General features: G+C 46.3%; 1 long non-coding RNA gene and 2 other non-coding genes across 3 annotated transcripts in view; 1 reads left to right on the forward strand and 2 right to left on the reverse strand.

The window, feature by feature from the left end:
* The window catches only part of LOC126235933 (uncharacterized), a 574,660-nt gene that overhangs the window by 420,885 nt on the left and 134,779 nt on the right, over positions 1-18,996 (reverse strand). The gene's annotated exons all lie outside the window — the stretch shown is intronic.
* Trnat-agu (transfer RNA threonine (anticodon AGU)) lies at positions 6,764-6,840 on the reverse strand. The gene has a single exon. It is a non-coding gene; the product is annotated as a tRNA-Thr (tRNA).
* Positions 7,201-7,275, forward strand: Trnat-agu (transfer RNA threonine (anticodon AGU)). Its single transcript has one exon. It is a non-coding gene; the product is annotated as a tRNA-Thr (tRNA).

Below are 18,996 nucleotides of genomic sequence, written 5' to 3' on the forward strand. Positions count from 1 at the left end.
GTTGTTCATCATGTGGTTCCATTTTAGGGCTGACGTGCGGTAGGTACGGGACTGTTTTGGGATGCTATGTGTTTCCTGAAACTTCAGTACTAGATATTTAGCATACTGCCTCCAGCAATCGGGGACACTCGCATAGGCGTAAGTAGTGTTAGCATAGATCACACGTACAGAACTACGCAATAGCAGCTTCCTGAAGCTGTTTCAGTAGTTAAGATTAGGAACTACCGTAAGCCATTTGCTGCGCTTGTGTTGTAGCTGATCAACAAATTTAGTACCATGGTTTAAGAATTTTTGGTCTTCTAACGTTTTTTGGGTTCTGTACCTCGGTAGGTAAAAACGGAAGCCTTATAGGGACCCTTTGTTGTCCGTCTGTTGTCTGCCCGACTATAAGACCGCTTTTTCTCAGGAATGCGTAGAGGTGTCGAAATACGAGGATCTACGTTTCCTTGGCAGTATAAAAATTAAGCTTCTAAGTTAACGCAATCAAAAGACACGGACTTTTTTTTAGTCGTCAATCCTTTGACTGGTTTGATGCGGCCTGCCAGTTATTCCTCTCCCGTGCCAAACTCTTCATCTCAAAGTAGCACTTGCAGCCCATGTCCTCAATTATTTTCTGGATGTATTCCAGTCTTCCTCTACAGTTTTTACCCTATAAAGCTCCCTCTAATACCACGGAAGTTATTCCCTGATGTCTTAACGCATGTCCTATCATCCTGTACCTTCTTCTAGTCATTGTTTTCCATATATACCTTTCCTCATCGATTCTGCGGAGCACCTACTCATTACTTGCCTTGTCGGTCCACCAGTTTTCAACATTCTTCTGGTGCGACTGCTACGGCCGCAGGTTCGAATCCTGCCTCGGGCATGGATGTGTGTGATGTCCTTTAGTTAGGTTTAAGTAGTTCTAAGTTCTAGGGGACTGATGACCACAGCAGTTGAGTCCCATAGTGCTCAGAACCATTTGAACCATTTGAACATTCTTCTGTTGCGCCACATCTCAAGTGCTTCGTCTCTCTTCTGTTCCGGTTTTCCCAGAGTCCATGTTTCACTACCACACAATGCTGTGCTCCAAATGTGTATTCTCAGAAATGTCTTCCTCAAATTAAGGCCTATGTTTGATAGTAGCAGACTTCTCTTGGCCTGGAATGCCCTTTTCGTCTGTGCTAGCTTGTTTTTTATGTCCTCTTTTCTCTGTCTTTCATGGGTTATTTTGCTGCGTAGGTAGCAGAATTCCTTAACTTCATCTACTTCGTGATCACCAATTATGATAAATTTCTCGCTGTTCTCATTTCTGCTACTTCTCATTATTTTCGTCTTTTTTCGATTTACTCTCAGTCCATATCCTATACTCATTAGACTCTTCACTCCATTCAACAGACCCTGTAATTCTTCTTCGCTTTCACTCACGATAGCAATGTCGACAGCGAATCTTATCATTGATATCCTTTCACGTTGAAATCTAATCCCATTCTTGCACCTTTCCTTTAGTTCCTTCATTGCTTCTTCGACATATAGTCTGAACAGCAAGGGCGGAAGGCTACACCCCTACCTTACATTCTTTTTAATCCAAGCAGTTCGTACTTGTCCACTCATATTGTTCCCTGTTGGTTCTTGCAAATATTGTATATCATACGTCTTTCCCTATGTCTTACCCCTATTTTTCTCAGAACATCTTGCACCATATTTCCAGGTCGACAAATTCTACGAACGTGTCTCGATTTTCCTTCTGTTTTGCTTCCATTATCAAACGAAATCAGAACCGCTTCCCTGGTGCCTTCGCCTTTCCTGAAGCCAAACTTATTGTCATCTAACAGATCGTCAGTTTTCTTTTCCATTATTTTGTACATTATTCTTGACAATAACTTGGATGCACGATCTGTTAAGCGAATTGTGCCATAATTCTCACATTTATCGGCTCTTGCAGTCTTCGGAACTGTGTTGATGGTGGTGTTCCTAAAGTCTGAAGATATACTGACGGTTTCGCCCATTCTGCACACCAACATGAGTAGTCGTTTTGTTGCCACACCCTCCAATGATACTAGAAACTATGGTCGAGTGTTATCTATCCCTTTTGCCTTATTTGATCTTATCTCTTCCAAAGCCCATTCAAATTCTAATACTATTCTGTATCGATTCCTGTTCGTACTTCTGCCATCGGACAAGTCGTCCCAATCATAGAGCCTTCATTGCACTCTTTCCACCTATTCGCTCTCTCCTCTGTATTTATCAGCGGAATTAGTATTGCGCCAGTGATATGCCGGCCGCTGTGACCGAGCGGTTCTAGGTGTTTCAGTCCGGACCCGCGCTGCTGCTACGGTCGCAGGTTCGAATCCTGCCTCGGGCATGGATGTGTGTGACGTCCTTAGGTTAGTTGGGTTTAAGTAGTTCTAAGTCTAGGGGACTGATGACCTCTGATGTTAATAAGTCCCATAGCGCTCGGAGCCAGTGATATTAGCGCCCTTGCTTTTAATTTCATCGAAGGTTATTTGGACTTCTGTTTGCTGAGTCAGTCCTTCTGACCATCATTTGCTTTTCTATTTCTTCACATTTTTCATGCAGCCATTTCACCTTAGCTTCCCTGCACTACCTATTTATTTCACTCCCAAGTGACTTGTATTTATTTTTTCCGAATTTCCCTGAACATTTGTTTACTTCCTTCTTTTCTCTGTCGGCTGAGATATTTCTTGTGTTATCCATGGTTTCTTTGTAGCTTTCTTCCTAGTACCTACTTTTCCCTTCCCAGATTCTGTAATACTGTCACAGTATCTATAGCTTCAGGGAACTTCAAGCGCCTCTCTTCATTTCTTTGTGCAATGATCCTTGCTGACTAGTCTCTTAAACTTCATCTTACACTGCATCATTACTAAATTGCCATCTGAGTCAGCCTTACAATCCAATATCTGATTTCAGAATCGCTGTCTGACCATGATGTACTCTGAAATCTTCCTGTATCCCCCGGCCTTTTCCAAGTATACCTCCTCCTCCTGTGATTCTATAACGGAGTGTTACTAGCTTCAATTTATTACAGAACTTAATTAGCCTTTCTCCCCTCTCAGTCCATATTCTCTCGTGACCCTTTCTTCAACTCCTTCCCGTACAACCGCATTCCAATCCTCCATGACTTGGTCACCTTCCTCTTGGCAGTCCCATCTCAGAGATCTGAATGGAAGACTATTCCGGCATGTTTAATCAATAGAGAGATCATAATGGCACTTTTTCAGTTACAGGCCCAATTCCTTGTGAATGTACATTATGTGCCTTTAAGGAAATGGTTTGTATTGCCTGCTGCATCCTCCTGCCGTTAATCATTTCTGATTCTTTAACCTTTAGGGGAAGTTTCCCACCCCAAGGGTAAGAGAGCGCCCTGAACCTCTGTCCGTTCCTCCACCCTCTTTGACAAGACCGTTGGCAGAACAAGGGTGACTTTTTATGCCGGAAGTCTTCAGCAGCGATTGATGATGATTTTTATTAAAAAATTAAGCAGTGTCGGGCTTCTAATTCGCCATCGAGGACGTTTTGATTTGTAACCAAAGACGCTACCCCTAGGCTACTTCTTCACGAACGATATATGTCGAAAATTTTGACACTCGCAAACTCTCTCATCGATACGTGTGTGAGCCGTGGCACACGATTTTTCGATTCAGCTTGTGGCGAGTAAATTTGGTCTTGATCGACAGGTGGAACTTCAGTGGTTGTCACAATGGGGTAGGCGGAAGATGGGGGATACGCAGGTAGTGCGGCAGTGTTCTTGGATCGGTAACAGATGGTACTGCTTTGGTTGGCACGCGGTGTGACCACGGTGCTCTCGGTAAGAAAGCTCAGCTGTGTTCCCGGGTTTGGCCCACTGCAGGGGAGGCCAGTACAGTGTGGAGCGCAGCTGATAGCCAGCAGTGAGCAACAGGGCTCAGTCTCCCGTCCAGAGGCGGGATTCTTCGAGAGGGTTCGGCAGCCAGGGGCAGAGCGGACTGACTCACCTCTGCAGTGATGCCCTGGGAGGAGCCGTTGCGTGTATCGCACGGCAGTTGCACTCCGTCTCCCTGTGGCGCCTGCCGTCGCTTTGAACCAGCTTATTTCGAGCGCATTGCATCGGTGTTAGAATGGTGAGCATATGCTTACTACATTCTTTCTAAAAGCCATCTGGTTTGTTCTAGGGAGCCTTCCATTCTACATTATTCTGGTGTCAATCTGTTGTAGCTTACTAACAGCTCACTGAGCTGTATTTTCAAATAATGTGTGTTCCGTTGGCTTATACGCAAGAAAGCGTTATTATTTATCGAAACGTGGTGAAGTTGTAAGAAGATCCTCTCTTCAGTACTGCTCTGTATGTATGTAGTATTCGTATGTTCGCTTTTAAAGTCCTGTGTCATATATTTACATTCGTGACATGCAAAACATATTTTAAGTAATGACTAATGCAATATGGTGGCTTAAACCATATTAACCCTTCATCCGTTATGATGGTCCAAGACCAAAACCGATAGATGTCTGGGTTTAAAATAAAAACAGCTGATAGTTGATATATGCATTTTATACATTGAAAACTTGTTTTATTCATTGAAAAATTGTTTCGGGCAAAGTACTTTAAAGTCGGGGGCTCTTTCAGCTGTGGCCGTTGTATAATAATTTAAAGCTTGTCTTCGAATTTTAAGTACTTTCAGTTGTCGAAGTTAGGAAGGATTAATTTATTGTATGCGTGTGTTAACTGTATTTGTGCTTATTTATATTTGATGTCTTACAGGTAACGTATTTGGTGTAGTGAAAAGCCTTGAAACTATAAGCGGTTGCATGGAAGCGCAGGGTATTCTACAGTAAACAAAGGTGGTTTGTTGTGATCACATTGTCACTGCGTCTGCTGCACTTTTTACACGATAGCCTACATGGTCGCTGATTGTGGAAATTACAATAGTAGGCGTGTATTTTTTAAAGAACGTCTTTAAAACTCTGAAGGTTATTGTTTTAAAGATCACGTACTATCTGAATATGAATGCGTGGTGTCTGTTCTTTCGGCCATGTCCAAAACTACGGACACCTCGCAGAATCCGCAGCTGTGAAACATTGTACGAGATGCTATCCAAAATTTTCGGGACTGGTGCTGCCATCTGTTGAAAACCTTACCTTTGGACTAGTGATCACCATCACCCTCGAAGTAGTTCCCATCCGAACGTACACACCGGTCCCAGCGCTTCTGCCACTGGTCGAACGTTTTCTGGAAGTCCTGTTCTTTGAGGGTGTTTATCACCGTCAGCGATCCTTCTTGAATCCTCTCCAGAGTGTCGAACCGACGGCCTTTCAACTTGAGTTTCAGTCTCGGGAATAGCGCGAAGTCGCAAGGTGCCAAATGTGGCGAGTACGGTGGGTAGGGTACAACCACCATGTTGTTTTTTGCCAAACAGGTTCTGGTGAGCAAGGACGTGTGACAGGGCGCGTTGTGACGCAGCAGCCAGTTCCCTTGACGCCAAAGTTCGGGCCGTCGTCGCCGCACGTTTACACGGAGCCGTCGCAAAATGTCACAGTAGTTAGCGGAATTCACTGTTTGGTTGGGTGGGACGAATTCTTTGTCCACAATTTCCTTGGTATCAAAGAAAACGATGATCATGCTCTTCACTTTGCTCTTCACCTGTCTCTCTTTTTTTGGTCTTGGAGAGCCCGGGCTCTTCTACTGGAACAACTGTTGCTTTGTCTCTGAGTCATAACCGTAAATCCAGCTCTCGTCGCCGGTGATAACCCGTGACAAGAAGGTTGGATCATCAGATGCGGTCTGACGAAGGTCCGTGCACACTTCAACACGCTGTGCCTTCCGATCGGCAGTCAATATCCTTGGCACAAATTTTGCGGCGACACGATGCATGCCCAATTCATCAGTCAACATTCGTTGACATGTCTCATAACCAATACCCACTTCATCCGCAAGGTCTCGAATGGTTCGACGTCGATCCGCACGAACCAATTGTTGAAGTTTGGCAACAATGCCTGGCGTAGTGCGGCTAACGGGCCTTCCAGTGTGAGCATCATCTTCGACGTCTGTACGGCCGGCCTGAAGCGAGCGTGCCACTCCAACACTCGCGTACGGCTCATGCTCTGTCCCCCAAACAATTGTTGAATCATTGCAATGGTCTCCGTAACACTCTTCCCGAGATTCGCACAGAATTTGATGCACACGCGCTGTTCTGTTCGCGGATCCATCGTAAAATCGCCACACACCAAACACAGAGTATTACGGAAATCACTGTGGACACGTAACATGCTTTCCCAGCTGACTCATCAGATATGCAGCTCTAACCATCTACCAGCGCAAAGATCTACTACTTCTGAAACTTCCTGGCAGATTAAAACTGTGCGCCCGACGGAGACTCGAACTCGGGACCTTTGCCTTTCGCGGGCAAGTGCTCTGACATCTGAGCTACCGAAGCACGACTCACGCCCGGTACTCACAGCTTTACTTCTGCCAGTACCTCGTCTCCTCTGTGAGTACCGGGCGTGAGTCGTGCTTCGGTAGCTCAGATGGTAGAGCACTTGCCCGCGAAAGGCAAAGGTCCCGAGTTCGAGTCTCGGTCGGGCACACAGTTTTAATCTGCCAGGAAGTTTCATGTCAGCGCACACTCCGCTGCAGAGTGAAAATCTCATTCATCTACTACTTCTTCTTTCCAGATGGCAGCACCAGTCCCGAAAATTTTGGATTCCACCTCGTATACAAATTGAAGGGGATCACTGCTGGCAGCTGCAGCGGGACATTACGCGGAATCAGCGGCGACGAGTGAAAATGTGTATAAGACCAGGATTCGAACCTGGGACCTCCTGCTTACTAAGCAAGAGTGCTAACCACTGCGCCATCCGGGACACACCGCTATCGCCCCCGCGCGGACTAACTCGGCAAGTCTCACGGCCGATCCACATTCCCACCGAACGCCACCTATCTGCAGTCAAATTCACTGCTCTAAGATTCCCACGGGAGGCTGGACGTATTTGTACATCCGCATTGGAGAAGGTGGATGCATTGCCCAGCTAGGCGTATCAATTATATGAATGGGTGGTGTCTGTTCTTTTTGATACGTGCGTATACACAAATACGACCGACCTCCCGTGGGAATCTCAGAGTAGCGAAGATAGAGTATAATGGACTGCGGATAGGTGACGCTCAGTGGGAATGTTGGTCGGCCGTGAAATGTGCCGAGATACGCCGCGCAGTTGCAATAATGCTGTGTCCCGGATGGGGCAGTGGTTAACGCACCTGCCTAGTATGCAGGAGATCCTGGGTTCGAATCCCAGTCTGGCACACATTTTCGCTTGTCGCCGCTGATTCCGCTTAATGTTCTGCTGCAGCTGACAGCAGTGATTCCCTTCAATTTATATATCATGCACTATCATTTGCTGTAAAATTTATTTGATTAGTTTAAAGTTTTTAATAGTGTGAGTAACGATCGCTTTTGGTTAGAGTTATTGTGAATTAAATTCATTCTAATTAAGATTATTATTTTCCGCTCTCCAAAGCGGACGCGTTTTATTATAAAAGAAAATAAATCTATTTCCACCTTCTAGGTTTTTAAATATTTTAAATAAATCTTTTACAATATTCTGATTTTTATTAAAGTATTTAAGTTCAGCGCCTTATTACTCCAGCGCCTAGCTTTCTACCATTTCACTACAGTTTCACTACTAATGAAGTTTGCACAGAACTCTCAGAGCGCGAGTCCTACTAACATTTCTCTGGACTTTTTTATCTTGTGCTTAATTATTGAAAAATCCTGTTCAAAAATGGCTCTGAGCACTATGGGACTCAACTGCTGAGGTCATTAGTCCCCTAGAACTTAGAACTAGTTAAACCTAACTAACCTAAGGACATCACAAACATCCATGCCCGAGGCAGGATTCGAACCTGCGACCGTAGCGGTCTTGCGGTTCCAGACTGCAGCGCCTTTAACCGCACGGCCACTTCGGCCGGCTGAAAAATCCTGTAACTACATTACAAATCCTGAAGCGAATATTTAATTACAGTTTTTTACACCTTTGTGTAGCAGTGTGGAAATACGATACGCATAACATTGCAGGTGGCGGTGGGTAATGAGATTATACGTAATAATAAATAGATAAAATGCTAGCAAAGGCCGCTTCTGATAGTGTTGAGCTCGGCACGACAGAAACTGCCGGCAAGAGCAGCGCGTAAACGCACTGCGACCTCGGATCAGAGACTGTGTTGACACGTGATAGGGGACTGTGGCGTGGCGCTTGGTCAGTATCTCCAAAGACGCCACCACCGTGGCTCTACTTTATCTCCTCTCCCTTAACTGACACAGGATTTACACATCGCCGTCTACTCCGACATCTAACTTACGATCATGGCGCTCTTAGTCCGTTATTACCCAGACGATTTTTTTCTCGTCTGAAACAGCGACTGGCTTTGATGCTAGCATTTATAACAGACCCCTGCGGCAAGCCAGGTGGACCTAGAAAAACACATCAAGGCCTTATAACTGCCACTTTCACAACGTAATTGCTACTGAATCGGGTCTACTGCAGTTTAATAGTGTTACTTAAAGATCTTATATTTGGCGCAAGGATGTTTTCGAGCTGTGATGCATCTCGTTAAATTTACGTCATAGAACAAATTTTCACACAATATTTTGTCGCTAGTGCAAGAAAGCGTATCTTTACGGCTTCAGAATATTGTCACAAAAAAAAACAAGTAAAGTATTCCAATCTTGGATGAGCGGAAATCGAAAGTACTTAACAGAATTACGCATGTACATCTACATCATATCTATACCACTCAAGACACCTTAGGGTGTGGCGGCTGGCACTTTCTGCTGTGCCAATGACAATTCCCCCCCCCCCCCCCCTCCCCCGTCGCTTCCTGTTGCAATCACGAATCGTCCAGGAATGTTAACATTTCTATAAAAATTAGGCAGTCACATACATCGATATTCTAATAAATATCAAAGTAAGTTCTCTATATATCGAGGAAATGTTTCGATTGGAGAAAATATCGACGAACAGGCCCATAAAAATACAGGATTCACACTGTAAATATGCAGCCTGTTTTAGAGCTGTATATTTAAGTATTGATTTATTGTTAGATACTCTGTACATCAACAAACTAGCAGCCTGCCTATTCTCCTTAGAGCAAGAATTGAAAGGATAACGATGCACGTTCACGCTTGGCGATACCCACCTTGCCAACCATGGTAACTGCACGTAAGTGGCACAATAAAAGCTGTCCGATTGGTGCGTCGTTCGGTTTTTGTCACATATCGGATTTTTGTGGAACAGTTAATGTCCACTTCCCGGTTTTGTTATTATTTTTTTTTCACTTTTGCCACCTAGCAGTGGCGGAGCTAAGCGTTACAGTTCTGTTGGTAGCGCAAAGAGCCGATTACGCCAGCATTTCTCCTCACACCTGTCCACCCACCTCATAGACCAATCTTGTCATGTAGATTTTTATTTCTCATTTCCAGCAACTGCTTTTGAAGGACATATACTTGCTTCCCACAGAGAAAGAGAATGTTTGACCGTGTTGTAAGTTCAAGTAGTAACACTCCTTCGCACAGTGAAAATTCTAATTATGATCTACTACAATTAAAAAAAAGAAAAACTTCAAATATTTACCGAAAATTGTGAAAGAAATATAATATAAAACAAAAATATCAACATCCCTCTTTGACATATCGATATACACTCCTGGAGATTGAAATAAGAACACCGTGAATTCATTGTCCCAGGAAGGGGAAACTTTATTGACACATTCCTGGGGTCAGATACATCACATGATCACACTGACAGAACCACAGGCACATAGACACAGGCAACAGAGCATGCACAATGTCGGCACTAGTACAGTGGTGGTGGTTGTTGGGATGTTTAAGGGGGACTAAACAGCTAAGGTCATCAGTCCCCCATAGTACAGTGTATAGCCACCTTTCGCAGCAATGCAGGCTGCTATTCTTCCATGGAGACGATCGTAGAGATGCTGGATGTAGTCCTGTGGAACGGCTTGCCATGCCATTTCCACCTGGCGCCTCAGTTGGACCAGCGTTCGTGCTGGACGTGCAGACCGCGTGAGACGACGCTTCATCCAGTCCCAAACATGCTCAATGGGGGACAGATCCGGAGATCTTGCTGGCCAGGGTAGTTGACTTACACCTTCTAGAGCACGTTGGGTGGCACGGGATACATGCGGACGTGCATTGTCCTGTTGGAACAGCACGTTCCCTTGCCGGTCTAGGAATGGTAGAACGATGGGTTCGATGACGGTTTGGATGTACCGTGCACTATTCAGTGTCCCCTCGACGATCACCAGTGGTGTACGGCCAGTGTAGGAGATCGCTCCCCATACCATGATGCCGGGTGTTGGCCCTGTGTGCCTCGGTCGTATGCAGTCCTGATTGTGGCGCTCACCTGCACGGCGCCAAACACGCATACGACCATCATTGGCACCAAGGCAGAAGCGACTCTCATCGCTGAAGACGACACGTCTCCATTCGTCCCTCCATTCACGCCTGTCGCGACACCACTGGAGGCGGGCTGCACGATGTTGGGGCGTGAGCGGAAGACGGCCTAACGGTGTGCGGGACCGTAGCCCAGCTTCATGGAGACGGTTGCGAATGGTCCTCGCCGATACCCCAGGAGCAACAGTGTCCCTAATTTGCTGGGAAGTGGCGGTGCGGTCCCCTACGGCACTGCGTAGGATCCTACGGTCTTGGCGTGCATCCGTGCGTCGCTGCGGTCCGGTCCCAGGTCGACGGGCACGTGCACCTTCCGCCGACCACTGGCGACAACATCGATGTACTGTGGAGACCTCACGCCCCACGTGTTGAGCAATTCGGCGGTACGTCCACCCGGCCTCCCGCATGCCCACTATACGCCCTCGCTCAAAGTCCGTCAACTGCACATACGGTTCACGTCCACGCTGTCGCGGCATGCTACCAGTGTTAAAGACTGCGATGGAGCTCCGTATGCCACGGCAAACTGGCTGACACTGACGGCGGCGGTGCACAAATGCTGCGCAGCTAGCGCCATTCGACGGCCAACACCGCGGTTCCTGGTGTGTCCGCTGTGCCGTGCGTGTGACCATTGCTTGTACAGCCCTCTCGCAGTGTCCGGAGCAAGTATGGTGGGTCTGACACACCGGTGTCAATGTGTTCTTTTTTCCATTTCCAGGAGTGTATATTGTTTTCTGTGCGAATACGTCACCTGTATGTATCTATACTTTCCCTAACGGGTATCGATATATCGATATTTTATCAGCAACGCTAGAATCATCCGCGAGAAGACTGATTGTTGGTAAGCCTCCGTGTTAGCTCGAGTCTCTCTAATTTTATCTTCCTGGTCTTCTCGCGAGAAGTACGTAGGAGGAAAAAGAATACATCCTACGCTACGCCAAGCCGTTTACACGACGACACTGGGTTGCGCCACTCGTTGCGTGGAATGAGTTGCACGCAAGTGGTTTCACACTTCAAAAATGGTTCTCGGCCGAGACGTCGGATGTCGTTGCGAAATCCCCACAATACCGGGTGAATCAAAAGAGACATCAGATTTCAGTTGTTTGTTACAGACAAACTATAAACGACAGAATCACAATGCATGTGTCACTGGATACCAGAAAGGCTCAAAGTTGACACAACTGCGGTGTTGTTTTGGTGACATGGCAACTAAATCACAAGACAAATCATTTTGTGTGTTGGAATTTGCGCGAAGACAATCCATTGTTGAGGAGCTACGTGCATTCCGCTGTCCATTCAGCAGGAAACCGCCTCTGTACAAGCAGATTTATGAATGGCATATAAAATTCTTGGAAGTTGTTAGCATGTGCAAGGGAAAGAGCACTGGTCGGCCACGCACGTCTGATGAAAATGTCGAGCGTGCCCGAGATGTGTTCATAGGAGAGCTCGGAAGTCCACAAGGCCAGGAACAATCAGCTCCCTGAAACAACGGTTGGTGTCTTCTGAAACGACGCCTGCCTAAGAAGCTGTGCAGGTTGCAGTTACTGTAGAGTTGCGTCCCGGCGACCATAGTAGAAGTCACGAATTTTGCGTTTCAGTTCTCCAGGCTATGGGAGAGGACCTATCTCCGAAAGAGTCATTGTTTCGGACGTAGGGTAAGGTGAACCGCCATAATGTAAGAATTTGGATGGTCACAATATCTCGGCGTCGTCGTCGAACATGAAAGAGACCCTACGAAACTGAACGTGTTTTTTGCCGTTTCTGTTCACAAAGTTTATGGACCTTTCTTTTTTGCGGAGGAAAGTGTAACAGCAGTGCCATTCCTGACATGCTGTAAAATTGGTTGTTTCCTCAGCTTCACGAAGATTCCAATGATTTCATTTCTATGCATGACGGCTGCCCACTTCACTTTCACCTTGAGGTGCGGCGATATCTTAGGAACACCATCCCACAACGTTGATTGGCAGAGCTGGACAACAAGATCTCATTCAGTGGTTTTGGCCATCCAGGTCACCAGACCTTACACGTTGCGGGTTTTTTCTGTGGGGGTACATAAAAGATAGTCTTTGCCCCATCTGTGGCAGCTACTCTTTAAAGTCAAATCGAACTGTTGAAGCTGTCGATTCAGTAAACAGGGTGTGTGGAATAAAATGGAAGGGCGATGTCTCTCATAGTTAGCCTGTAGAAAAAAATGGAAAACTTCTCTTTCTTTTTGAATCACTTTGTATTTCATCGCCGCAACTGACGGACATCTTCAGGCGCGACGAACACACAACTGAGCTATGATTGAAGCCTTTTTTCCCAGTCTAAGTAGGAAACGCGTAGGCGTCAAATTTGGGATCCTCCCGTCGTTATGGTTCAAAATGGCTCTGAGCGTTATAGGTCTTACCACCTGAGGTCCTCAGTCCCCTAGAACTTAGAACAACTTAAACCTAACTAACCTAAGGACATCACACACATCCATGCCCGAGGCAGGATTCGAACCTGAGACCGTAGCGGTCGCGCGGTTCCAGACTGAAGCGCCTAGAACCGTTGAGCCACACCGGCCGGCCCGTCGTTGTGATTGTTGTACAGTCGTTCCTGTTTAAGCTTTGATTAATCGATGTTCAGACTGACCGCTTGATTCATACCTAAAGGTAAGATCGAGTCAGACGTTTCCAACATGACACGATACAGCACGACCTTCTTTGGGTTGTACTTTTTGTCAGAATTAGTGGATAGGCAGGGTGTACCGCGAAAAGGTCTTTATCGAGTGGCGGGTGTCAGCTTACCAACGTGTCACTGCAAAACACTATTCATATATAATTAGCAAGAGAACATTTGCCCGAAATAACTATATAAAAAAATGTTGTTCCTTGTGGCAAGTAAGTTACTTTTCCGTAAGTACTTTCCCGTTCATGCGATCAGTGTGTGGTGATATGACATGGTGTTCCTTCTAGTTAATGGCGAGTGTGAGCTGAAATAGGAATAATTTTAGTAGTGAATTTACTTCCTTTCTATTTCATTCCCCGAACAATACACTTCACTTTCCAGTTTAACGTTCATATTCCGTGCATCAAGTACAATGTTTCACTGTTTTGAGAGAACAAACGTATATAGCGGTGTTATACTTGCTGTCCAAAAATAACAAAGCATACTGTCAAGTATCTATTAATCTCAGAATATTGGTATTGGGATCCTGAAACACCATAAGAATACGTCCGTAATCAACAAGACAGTGCAGCAAGCCCTCATATTGGAAGGGCGCAGGAATAACAAGATACCTAATCATGAAAACAGCAAGAAAAACTTGCAGCATGTATGTCATGAATTTTCTATTTCCGACGCTTTCTGTTTATTTGTTCTTTTTGTTATTACTGAAACTGGAAAAGATACCACTTGCGTGAACCACGAATGAAATATACAATAAAGAAAAAAAAATGTATTCAACACTGTCACTGGGTTTCCCTCAGAGATAATTCCAAGTTTTTTGTTAGAATTTATCTGTAAATACTCTCCTCTCACTAGAGTATTTCATTGTAATCGTTGATGGGAACTACACACACCAAAAAAAACTTTTAAATCACCCCGGTTCCCAGAACTCCTGAGATAGACGTTCACTTTGCATATTGTATTATCACAGACACAGTCCCTTTGACTGTTCAGAGATGTCACTAAACCCGCCCAAAGATGTAAACAACCATGCATGAGCAGCGCCTATTAGACGGTGGGGGTCCGACAGCCGTTCAGTTCCAGACATTCCACCAGGAAGGAGGTACACGGCTCGTGTTGTCTGTGGTTCAACCATGCCTAGACGGTTAGACGGTCAATACCGCGGTTCGATCGCGTCCGCATTGTTACTTTGTGCCTGGAAGGGCTCTCAACACAGGAAGTGTCCAGGGGTCTCGGACTTGTTGTTCGAACATGGAGGAGATACAGAGAGACAGGAACTGTCGATGATGTGCCTCGCTCAGGCCGCCCAAAGGCTGCTACTGCAGTGGATGACTGCTACCTACGGATTATGGCTCGGAGGAACCCTGACAGCAACGCCACCATGTTGAATAATACTTTTCGTGCAGCCACAAAACGTCGTGTTACGACTCAAACTGTGCGCAATAGACTGCATGATGCGCAAATTCACCCCCGACGTCCATGGCGAGGTCCATCTTTGCAATCACGACACCATGCAGCTCGGTACAGATAGGGCCAAAAACATGCCGAATGGACCTCTCAGGATTGGCATCACGTTCTCTTCACCGATGAGTGTCCCATATGCCTTCAACCAGACAATCGTCAGAGACGAGTTTGGAGGCAACCCGGTCAGGCTGAACGCCTTAGACACACTGTCCAGTGACTGTAGCAAGGTGGAGATTCCCTGCTGATTTGGGGTGGCATTATGTGTGGCCGACGTACGCCGCTGGTGGTCATGGAAGGCGCCGTAACGGCTGTACGGTACGTGAATGCCATCCTACGACCGATAGTGCAACCATATCGGCAGCATATTGGCGAGGCATTCGTCTTCATGGACGACAATTCGCGCCCCCATCGTGCACATCCTGTGAATGACTTCCTTCAGGGTAACGACATCGCTCGTCCAGAGTGCCCAGAATGTTCTCCAGACATGAACCCTATCGAACACTCCTGGGATGGATTGAAAAGGGCTGTTTATAGACGACGTGACCCACCAACCACTCTGAGGGATCTACACCGAATCACCGTTGGGGAGTGGGACAATATGGTCAAACAATGCCATCATGAACTTGTGGATAGTATGCCACGACGAATACAGGCATGCATCAAAGCAAAAGGACGTGCTACTGGGTATTAGACTTACCGGTATGTACAGCAATCTGGACCACCACCTCTGAAGGTCTCGCCGAATGGTGGTACAGCATGCGATGTGTGGTTTTCATGAGCAATAGAAACGGCAGAAATGATGTTTGTGTTCATCTCTATTCCAATTTTCTGTGCAGGTTCCGGAATTCTCGGAACCGAGGTGATGCAAAACTTTTTTTGATGCATGTATAATCATGTCAGAATTTTAAATGTATACATTACAGGAATACGTTTTAAAAACGTTTGTTTTTCAAATGTGGGACTAAGAAGCTGGGTAAAATACACTGTAAGACAAAAGCTTCACAAATTAAGCAAGCCAATAACACGTTCGTCCACCTCTGGCCCTTATGCAATCAGTTATTCGGCATGGCACTGATTGATAGAGTTGTTAGATGTCCTCCTGAGAGACATCGTGCCATTTTCTGTCCATTTGGCGCGTTATGTTGTCAAAATCCCGAGCTGGTTCAAGGGTGCTCTCTATAATGCTCCAAACATTCGGGGACCTTGCTGGCCAAGGTAGGGTTTGGCAAACACGAAGGCAAGCAGTAGAAAATCTAATGTGCGCGCGGGCATTACCTCTGAGCCCAGGATGGCTTGCCATGAACGGTAACAAAGCGGTATGCAGAACACCGTCGACGTACCGCTATACTGTAAAGATGCCTCGGATGACAACCAAAAGTGGTCTTGCTAAGAAAAGAAATGGCAACTCAGGCCATCACTACTGGTTCTCGGGCGACATGGCAGGTGACAGTCGGGTTGGTATTCCACCGCCATCCACGGCATCTCCAGTCATGTCTTTGGTGGTCAGGAGATCAGTTCGAAGCGGGACGCTTCATTGAAGACAATTCTTCTCAAGAAGGTTCCAGCCCGAATGTGACCGACATTACTGCAATCGGGTTCTGTTGGTGTAGAGAAGTCAGTGGTAGGTAGTAGGTGCAAGAGGCGCCGTGAGCTCAGCCCCTTTTCTTTGAAACGACTGTTTACGGTCCTCGTCGCCACTGAAGCACTATCTGCACATCGGATCGATGGTAGTGAAGAATCTGGGCTCTTAGCACCACTCTGACGATTACTCGGTCCTGTCCTCTAGGTCGACCGCTTCCTTCTTGACGTTGTGTTCGGCCATGGTTCACCATTCCTGCCAACATCCAAACGTCGAGCGATTCGCCGATTTCTCCAACCTTCTTCTTTGACCCCAGTTACACGTTTTCCTCAAATGCTGACATCTGCGTATATTTCCAGAATGAGATTTTCACTATGCAGCGGAATGTGCGCTGTTATGAAACTTTCCTGGCAGATTATAACTGTGTGCCGGACCGAGACTCGAATTCGGGACCTTTGCCTTTCGCGGGCAAGTGCTCTACCATCTGAGCTACCCATGCACGACTCACGCCCCGTCCTCACAGCTTTACTTCCGGCAGTACCTCGACTCCTACTTTCCAAACTTCACAGAAGCTCTCCTGCGAGTCGTGCTTGGGTGGCTCAGATGGTAGAGCACCTGCCCGCGAAAGACAAAGGTCCTGAGTTCGAGTCTCGGTCCGGAACACAGTTTTAATCTGCCAGGAATGTTTCATAACAGCGTACACTCCGCTGCAGAGTGAAAATCTCATTCTGGAAACATCCCCCAGGCTATGGCTAAGCCACGTCTCCGCACTATCCTTTCTTCCAGGAGTGCTAGTTCTGCTTGGTTCGCAGGAGAGCTTCTGTGAAGTTTGGAAAGTAGGAGACGAGGTACTGGCGGAAGTAAAGATGTGAGGATGGGGCGTGAGTCCTGGTTGGGTAGCTCAGTTGGTAGAGCACTTGCCCACGAAAGGCAAAGGTCCCGAGTTCGAGTCTCGGTCCGGCACACAGTTATAATCTGCCAGGAAGTTTCATATCAGCTCACACCCCGCTGCAGAGAGAAAATCTCATTCTGATAATGTAATTTATCCAATATTCGGCTCATTGGACACGAAGTAATTGTGAAGGCAGGCTTGTTTGATACCATGGGAAAGACGTCTCTAGCGCCTAGAATAACAACAGCAGCCTCAGCTGAAACGGGTGTCTTTTTTAGCAGTGGCACTTTCATGGCCGGTAGTGGCTTCAGCAAACGACAGATGTGCGGATGTCTCTAAGATGGCACTGCATTGTTTCTGCCTAGGGTAAGTGTGGCATCACTGACTGATAAGTCGTTCATTGGATCGATGTCATGTTGTATGAACAGAACAGAAATAAACCACGATAATTCGAAAAATAAGTGAATATATGGGGAAACTTAGTATGGAAACGTTTTCTGTAGATGATCCACATGATCAGGTAAAAAGGCCCTGTTTCAATAGATCTTTGGAGGAGAAAGTGGGATTTAGATCTTCTCCAAATGTAAATGGTTCAAATGGCTCTGAGCACTATGGGACTTAACATCTGTGGTCATCAGTCCCCTAGAACTGAGAACTACCTTAACCTAATTAACCTAAGCACATCACACACATCCATGCCCGAGGCAGGATTCGAACCTGCGACCGTAGCGGTCACGCGGTTCCAGACTGAAGCGCCTAGAACCGCACGGCCACACCGGCCGGCTCCAAATGTAAATCTAACAAGAGGAAGGTGTTGGATGAGGTTTACCAATTTGTCTCAAACTACGTGAGTAGAAGAGGGTAGAGCACTTGCCCGCGAAAGGCAAAGATCCCGAGTTCGAGTCTCGGTCCGGCACACAGTTTTAATCTGCCAGGAAAGTTTCATCTGCGTATATTGTTCACGGACGTGACTGTGAGGCATAGTTACTGTCCAAATTAGTACAAGGAATGAAGATCCCAATGGCCTTATGCCCTAGTATCGACATGTCCCCTGTTTACTACTCTTACCAGCTGCACGGTGAAATTGCGCTGCAGCCTCACACATTCGTCCATCGGCCGTCAAAGTTTACATTTTGCATTTTCCGTCGATACCTGTACGAATATCAGTCCGTGACAATTTTACATAACTCTTCGTAGTGCGTCGTTCCTTTTTTTTTGTCTTAGAGTGTATTTACTTCACAAGCGATGTAGCTTGGTGTTAAAAACTGGCATGAGTCTGGCGCCAAACCCCACTTCCGCGGATGGGCCAAACACCACTTCTTCTGATGGGACTCTAAAGGAAGGTATGTTTAGGCTTGAAATTTTTGGCTAGCCGTCATAAGTCTTTGATGACTAGCCGCAATTCCAACATCCTGCGCCGTCTCCATGAATTATCAAACTTCTCTCTCTCGACCTTCCCCTATTTCAGATTAATGTAAAAGGCCTTGAGTGCTGCGACCATTGAAGGTGCAACATTACAAAGATAAATGCGCCTTTTAAAGGTCAGGGTTGCAGAGACGTTTTTTTCCGGCTTACAGAAGAAACTCGGATGATAATTGCGGAAGCAGAAACGCACGTGCGCCCACACACACCTGCTCGCCGCTTTGCGCTGAACTTTTAATAGCCGTGGTGCAACGCAGCACGACACGACACGCTCATAGCGGTACACAGCTAGGCTGCAGCTGTGCGCTGGGAGCATAAAAGCCTTAGAGGTGGCCGCGGTCTGCGGAAAGGAAGAATTCGTCAGACAGTCAAAGGGAACGGGACAGTTTACGAACTTTCCCTACTATCGATACACTGACATCCTGATCCAGATCTGTGACCTTAAATGAATAGTGGAAAAGAAAACAGATGTTAAATTTATAACACATGTTTTTTTAAAACATATTTTTACAACAGATCCTACATATGAAGCCTGTTCAGAAGAAAACCAAACT

The sequence above is a fragment of the Schistocerca nitens genome, chromosome 2 (assembly GCF_023898315.1).
Source record: "Schistocerca nitens isolate TAMUIC-IGC-003100 chromosome 2, iqSchNite1.1, whole genome shotgun sequence".
NCBI lineage: Eukaryota > Metazoa > Arthropoda > Insecta > Orthoptera > Acrididae > Schistocerca > Schistocerca nitens.